Raw genomic sequence first — 8,420 nt, 5'->3', positions numbered from 1 at the left:
ATAAAATTTGTCTGATAGCTTCATTCAATTATTTTCTTTCAATTTGAAGGCCTTGACTTTTCACAGTTGATAATTCTTATGCTTTAGAAAGTGAAGGTCTCTTCTACTCCTCTGCTTGGTAGAGATAGGAATTAAAGGAGAGGGAGAGGATCCATTTATCTGTTTGCCTGAAGAGGATGGAAAATTTCAAATGCTCAGTTTACAAGGTTCTGTTCCATATACAATTGTACAAGATTAATGTGTATGATTTCTGGCTGAATAAACCAATTCTGACTCCTATTATATAATTTCTAGCAATATTAGAGCTTTACATTTTCAAATATTTTTTAACTCTACTGAATTCTGTTCTTCAAACTACTTAATTTTTTGTTCTCTGAGCTACATACTCTTCTTCTTTGTAACTTACCCATAATAATTACACATTCCATGGTGAGTACTATTAACCAAAGTTTATAGTTTATAAAATTTTTCCAATTAGTGGTATTTTAATACAGTATCATTTATTATCTTGAACTTTTTATTGAGGATCAAGATAAAACCTAGAATATAGAATTCCATATGATTAACAAAAACAGTACTCTAAAGTTCTGAAGATTTTGCCCCGAACCTTCTTTTGATTCATGGCTCAAAATTTAAATATTACTTTGTATATATTACTGTATCATTATTTAGTTGTATATACTTGTGTTGAAGAATTTTAGTTTCTTACAGGCTCTTGGATAAATACATTAATGCTATATGAATTCAAATTTCCAAAAGCCAGTTTAAAATGTTAGAAAATACAGCCCAAGTATATAAAAATAAAATATAGTGATTACTGGAAAACATGTCTTTAAAATTTACCCAGAAGCTTCAAGTAGATTTTTTTCTGTGGATTTGAAACACTTCCAGATAATCTGTCTCTGCTAGAATTTGTGAGACAAGTTTAGAATTAGAACAATTTTCACTGAAATCCTAAGGTTTAGATTACATTTATAATGCTCTAGATATTTTCATTTCAGTATAGAAATCCTAATCCTTGCATAGGATCAAAGATGCCATGGCCCTGATTCCTGATTTTGCATTCTGTAGGTGCTACAAAAGATTGCATTATTTACTATTAAGGCAAATGCAAAAGATTTTATATTTTCATTATATGATGTGCTTTTCAATCACCTTTTGGAATTTAAAAGGTATTCAATACTAAATTCCCACATAAATTAAACATGTTTACAAAAGTAAGACTCATAAATGAATATTTTATATCAAAAAAGAGATTTAAGATGAACTGACTCAATTAAGATGAGATTTTTGTCCATGTCCTGTAGCCTTTTCCAGCACTTCTAGTCAGGAAATTGGAGTATATATCTCTTCTTTTCCCTTGGACTGAGGAGCAGCCATAGGAAGTCCATCTAGTCTAGAGATGAGTTCATCCCAATTTTTTGAGGTCCTAATGGGGGAATATTCACAAAAGTGCACCAACAGGCTAGATTCCTACCTGAAATGGCAAAGCCTTTATGAGCTGAAAAGGGCTCTGATATAGAAGATTCCCAGGCAGCAGAGGAAAGATGAGAAAAAATAATGTCTTGCTACGTATGTACTCACCCTGCATCCTCTCATCCATCTTCACCTTTCATCAGGGTTTTGTATTGCCTTTTCTTATGTGGGGTCTTGCTGTCTCCTTGGACTGAAATCTGAAAGTTAGGAGCTCCGGACTCATTTATCTTGAAGAGCAACAGATATTGCTCTCTGGCATCTTGCTGTTGTCCTTCAGGCAGGGTCAGAAAGTGAGATAGGGAGCAACCTTCTCTCAGATTCTTACTTCCCCCAGCTGTGGGACAGCATGCCTCCCTTCATAGGTGGGAGAATTTGTGTTTTATCTTTACCAGAGAATCCTCTTCTAAGGGCTTCAGCTTTGGGAATGTAAAAGCCAGGATGATTGGCCAGCTAGTTGTGTTTCCTACTCTGCCATATGCTGCTTCTGAGACAATAATCAGAGCAACTACTTGCATTCTGAGTGAAGGGAAGGGAGGGGGGTAATGCCAGAGGTAATCCACCCCCACCTTCTAAATTAATAATTAAAAAAAATACTTGACAGTTATACATCCAGGCCCAGGCCCTTAGGAAATAAAGGCTGTAGGAAAGGATCACATCTCTGGAGGACAGTGCAAATTTAACTAAGATGCAAATGGGCCCTGACAATCCTGAAGAACAGTGTTAGAAGGAGTTCCTTAGATATGAAAAAGGAGGAAGCACAACAGAGGGCCATTTTAGGGAGAATTCAGAAAGACTCCTTGCTTCTAGATTTAGAGGTTGTATTTAGCATCTCATTGCTCCAAAAGACCATTTATCTCCTCTGTTGTATTTTTTCTTTTTGAGAAGGTTGGTGGAAAAAGAGAAAGAGGATTCCCTAGCTATTGGAGAATTTTTGAAAGAAAATAAACCAAGTTTTCAGTCTCACCTCACTCATCTGGTGACCTTGGGGGAGAAGGAAGGTGAATTATTTTCAACTAGTCGGGACCTCCCCACCCCTACCACTAACTCTCCCAATGTCCGCTGTTATATCATGAACCTAGAGAGAGGACAGAAAAGTACCACTCTAGCAGATGACAAATGGTAGATGAGAGTTTTCTTTCCACCACAAACCTTTTCTTTCAGGTTTGTGATCAGGGCTGGGGAGGCTAGCAGACTGTGGCCCCATGGTGGAGGGAACTAAGCATCTGTAACCAAATCCTGTGGTGGGAGAAGAGGTATGATGGCCTCAGAAAGGAATGTGCATGCAGAGTAACACAGGGGAGGAATGACCAATGGCGAACCTGGTGAGAATGTGGACATCTGCTTGGTAATGGAACTGATTAGTGCATGGTACATTGCATGTCTCTCAGAAAAAGTCCTAATGCTCAAGTATGGCCACATCCTAGAAGAACTATAAGCTGAAAGTGAATGAATTAAAACAAGAAAAAATCTACCCTCAATGCATTGAGGCAATAACTGCAGTATCCAAATAATATTTAGGTAAGAGAATGATTCAAGGACATTTAGGCAAGTAAAGTTGCCAACTAACTGATTGTCTTCTGATAACTTTCTCAGAAAGACTCCAGAAGACTGATCCTATCAATAAGCCTATATTTTCTACTTTATTTTAAAAGATGGAGATAGACCGTCTCAGACTAGATACATGAACAACTGGTTAAGAAAGCTTGCTGGTGGTCTGATAGTGACCTCTATGAACCTATTACCTATTCCAAAAAAAATTAAGTAAAACCAATACCAGTGGCCTGACATAAAGAACAAAATTGGAAAAAGCTCCTCTAGAAGCTCTTGGTCACCATATGTGGAGTGCATTCACACTGGCTTACTAGTCCAAAAGCCTGTTAAAGTCACAAACATTCACTGTGGGTTTAGCAATTATGGAGCACACTTATGCTAATGAGACCAGATTTACAGATTAGCAATGCATTTTAACGATTTAATTATAATCCTGACATGATATGCAAGGGACGAGATTGTACATTGCAATGGTGTTACTGATTGGAGCTGCTTTGCTTTCTTATTATTTTTAAAGGTGTGCACACATGCGTGGGGAGAGAGGGAAGAAATTTATAGGAGTTCTAAGAATGCTCATGTAATATATCCCTGGCTTATAATAAAATAACTAGAGCAGAAAAATTGCAGCATTGTAACTCAACAGAAGGGATTTTTAAGAAGTGTTTAGTTTCTGAAAGGATAAACTGAGTAAGGGGCCACCTACCTCTAAATGCCACCCCCTAGTAAGAGCCAGTCAATGAAAGATTTTGTTGAAATTAGTATTTAACCAGTGTTAGGGGGTAGTAAACCACTAAGAGTCAAAGACAATGTGTTGGTGAATAGCTTTTAAGAAAGTCATTTATCTAAATTGCTTATTTAGCATTTACTGTCATTTAGTTGAGAGCACAATCTCCAGGGGAGATAGAAAGCTTGATAGAGGTTTACCAGAGAGAAAAGGAGAAAGATTTTCAGGATGAGGTCCTGTTTAGTCCTTCCATGGCTTTGGAAGGGGCATTAGGGCCAGGGGACAGGATCAAAGGATAAACTTTATCCACTTCCAAATCTGACTGTGGTTAGTCCTATTATTCACTTCACCAGGAAACCTAAAACTAGAGAGATAAACCCTTTACATTTTTATAACACTTTCTAAGTTTGTAATGAGCTCTGTTATCACTTTTGATCTTCACAGAACCCTGTGAAGTTACCAGGGTCAGGTTTTATTATATCCATTTGGTAAATAGCCACCTGCATTTTCATCTTCTTTTTGTGGTGGCTCATTCTTCAGCAGAGAAGAGGCGCAAGGAATTGGTTAGGTACTAAAATAAACTGCCAACTGGAAACAAAGAGAACATTTTACTATACTATCTGGATTACATTTAAAAAAACCTGCTTTATTGAGGTATAATTGACATACATACTATGACCATACAATTTCAAGTGTACTCTTTGGTAAATTTTTGGGTTTTATATGCTCCTCTTCTAGTTTCTTAAAATAGAAGCTGAGGTCATTGATTTGAGATCTTTTCTGACGTAGGCATTTAGTGTTGTAAATTGTCCTGCAAGTACTGCTTTGGTGGTAACCCCAAACTTGGATAGGTTGTGTTTCTCATTTTCATTTGGTTCAAAATACTTTGATTTCCCCTTTGAATTCTTCTTTGACCCATGGATTATATAGAGGGCTGGTATTTACTTTCCAGATATTAGGGAATTTTCCAGATATTTTTCTGTTACTTATTTATAACTTAATTCCATTGCAGACAGAATATAATTTTTATGACTTGAATCTTTCAAAATTTATCAAGACTTGTTTTATGGTCTATAATATGGTTTTCTTGGTAATCTTCTATTTGCACCTGAAAATAGTTTGTATTCTGCTATTGAGTGGACTGCTCTGTAAATATCAATTAGGTAAAGTTACTTGGCAGTGTTCTTAAAATATTTATATTTTGATTTTGTGCATAATTAATTATATCAGTTGAGAGAGAGTCGTTGAAATCTCCAAATACAATTGTGAATTTATCTATTTCTCCTTGTGGTTTTTTCAGTCTTCGTTTCATGTGTATTGAAGTTCTGTTATTGGGTGCTTAAATGTTTAGGGTTGTTAGGTCATCTTGATGAATTGATCCTGTTATCATTATGAAATAGCTCTCTTTATTACTGGTAATATTCTGAAATCTGATTTTCCTGATAGTAATATAGACACTCAGATTTCTTTTGATTACTGTTAACATGATACATATTTTCTATCCTTTTACTTTTAAGCTGCCTACATATTTAGATATGAAACGTGTTTCTCATTAGCAGCTCTAGTTCAATCGGATGATCTTGGCCTTTTAATTCAGGTATCTAAACCATTTATATATAATGTGACTATTGAGATGGTTAGGTTTAAATCTGTCATCTTGCTATTTGTTTTCTATTTGTCACATCTGTTCTCTGTTCCCCTTTCTTGTTTTTCTGCATTATTTTGGATAAATTGAATATATATATATATATATATATTTTATTAAATGAAATTTATTGTCAAATTGGTTTCCATACAACACCCAGTGCTCATCCCAACAGGTGCCCTCCTCAATGCCCATCACCCACTTTCCCCTCCCTCCCACCCCCCATCAACCCTCAGTTTATTCTCAGTTTTTAAGAGTCTCTTATGCTTTGGCTCCCTCCCTAACTTTTTTTTTCTCCTTCCCCTCCCCCATGGTCTTCTGTTAAGTTTCTCAGGATCCACATAAGAGTGAAAACGTATGGTATCTGTCTTTCTCTGTATGACTCATTTCACTTAGCATTCCACTCTCCAGTTCCATCCATGTTGCTACAAAAGGCCATATTTCATTCTTTCTCATTGCCGTGTAGTATTCCATTGTGTATATAAACCACAACTTCTTTATCCATTCATCAGTTGATGGACATTTAGGCTCTTTCCATAATTTGGCTATTGTTGAAAATGCTGCTATAAACATTGGGCTACAAGTGCCCCTATGCATCAGCACTCCTGTATCCCTTGGGTAAATTCCTAGCAGTGCTATTGCTGAATCATAGGGTAGATCCATTTTTAATTTTTGGAGGAACCTCCACACTGTTTTCCAGAGTATCTTCACCAGTTTGCATTCCTACCAACAGTGCAAGAGGGTTCTCGTTTCTCCACATCCTCTCCAGCATCTATAGTCTCCTGATTTGTTGATTTTAGCCACTCTGACTGGCATGAGGTGATATCTCAGTGTGGCTAAATTGAATATTTTTATAATTCTGTTTTTATTTCCTTTGTTAGATTATTAGCTGTAATTCTTTGTTTTATCTTCATGGTTACTTTTGGGTTTATAGCAAACATCTTTAATCACAGTCTACCTTCAAGTTATACCACTTCATATATGGTATGAGAACTTTATAATATTTTATTTCTGTTTCTCTCATTGTTACCATTATGCTTTTACTGTCATAAATTTTACTTTTATATGTTATAAACCTCACACTACCTTGTTATTTTTGTTTAAATAGTCCATTATCTTTTGAAGAGATTTTAAAGAGAAGAAAAACCCATATATTTACCATTTCCAGTATTCTTTATTCCTTTGTTTCAATCCAGATTTCCATATGGCATCATATTTTTATTTTCCTGACCCTAACCTATGGTAATTAGGTTCTGCTAGTCTCAGAATAAGGCTCCTGGTGAGGAGGAATATATATATATATATCTCAAGGTTTTGGTTTCAGAGATAATGACCTTTAGGTATGGTCATAGATTTTGCTCTGGAGGAGTGGGAAAGTCTGAACTCTGTTCAGAGGAATCCAGGTAGGATTCCCTTAATGGAACACAGCAAAAAGCCCTGGATGATATTGAGAGAAGAAATACCAAGTGGGTATACAATGACAACTTAGAAGTTTGCCTTCTGCTAGAAGATTTGGCCTATAATGGTTCTTTCTGACATGGCCCATCAGATTCAAACATGGCAAGATATTTCTGAACAGTTTAACAGATGGGCTTTTAAAAATTCAACCGGGTCACCAATATGGATAATATCCTGGGTGTATGGTATGGTGTGGAATAGGACAGAACAAATAGGAAGCAAGATCTCTGCTAACCTCTTACAGGTTGTTGCACTAATCCAGATTGAATAGGATGAGGTTTTGTTATGGCATTGGCAATGGAAAACAAATAAATTAATATAAAGGAGATAAAATAAAAAAAAAAAACCTTAGAAACTAATGTGATATGAGGGAAAAAAACAGAATGTATGAGGATGTTTCTCAAACATTCCAATGTACGTGTATGCTCTAATTTCCAGGATCCCATTTCAATTTAGTAAGACTTTTGTAACAATAATGGTCTCCACAAAACCATAGGATTCTGATATGGTTACTTAGAGTCATCAGATTCAAACTATATCCTTGGCTTCTCCATACAGGCATAGTTACCCCCAATTTCCATTCTACCCTTCTTTGACAGTAATAGAATTACCAATTTCTTGGTGGGCTTATGACCATCCACAAAAAGAACTTCTTTATTGCATTTGGAGGTAGCCATAATTTGCCAATTGGATGACAATAGAATTTTGTGGCAGTTTGGGGGAACTTTTCTTTTTCTTTCTTTTTTTTTTTTTTTATTTTATTTTTGGGACAGAGAGAGACAGAGCATGAACGGGGGAGGGGCAGAGAGAGAGGGAGACACAGAATCGGAAACAGGCTCCAGGCTCCGAGCCATCAGCCCAGAGCCTGACGCGGGGCTCGAACTCACGGACCGCGAGATCGTGACCTGGCTGAAGTCGGACGCTTAACCGACTGCGCCACCCAGGCGCCCCAAGGGGGAACTTTTCTTAAAAGAAAATTGTCACATTCTTTTTTCTTTTTTTTCCTTCCTCCCTTCCTCATTCAGTTCCTGGATGAATGTGAAGTCCCTGAGGACTCAGTGGACCACAGCTGCAATTGCAAGTTTTAGATTGCCTACCTCCAGGCTTTGATGTAACAGAGAAATGAATTTCAGATATTTTGGGGTCTATCTTACAGCGAAACTTAGTTTTAATTGATACATCTATGTTGCTGTATGTTAATATTAAGAACAGTCAACACACCCCTCTATCTTGTGTAGCTCAAAAAGCATTGGCCTATAAAAAGAAACTTTCTCAAGTTTGTTCCCATGTAAATACTCCTCCCCATCTCATGAAGATGGGGAAAAGAGAGACACTTATTTTTTCCACTAGAGTATGTATTTCTCTTCTGTCAGTGATTCTCCAGAATGAATTCATAGAAGGTGTTAAATGATTTATTGAAATAATACATGAGCTTTGGGAAATAACAGGCTTTGGAGGAGGACTTGATGCTGCTTGGACAATCCCTATAACCCTATTATTTGGCGTAATGGGATGAACAACATTTAGGAAAAGAGTGATTCCCATGATAGTTTTCTATTACAGCAA

Source organism: Lynx canadensis, chromosome X (genome assembly GCF_007474595.2).
Source record: "Lynx canadensis isolate LIC74 chromosome X, mLynCan4.pri.v2, whole genome shotgun sequence".
NCBI lineage: Eukaryota > Metazoa > Chordata > Mammalia > Carnivora > Felidae > Lynx > Lynx canadensis.
Note: the sequence above shows the minus strand (reverse complement) of the source record.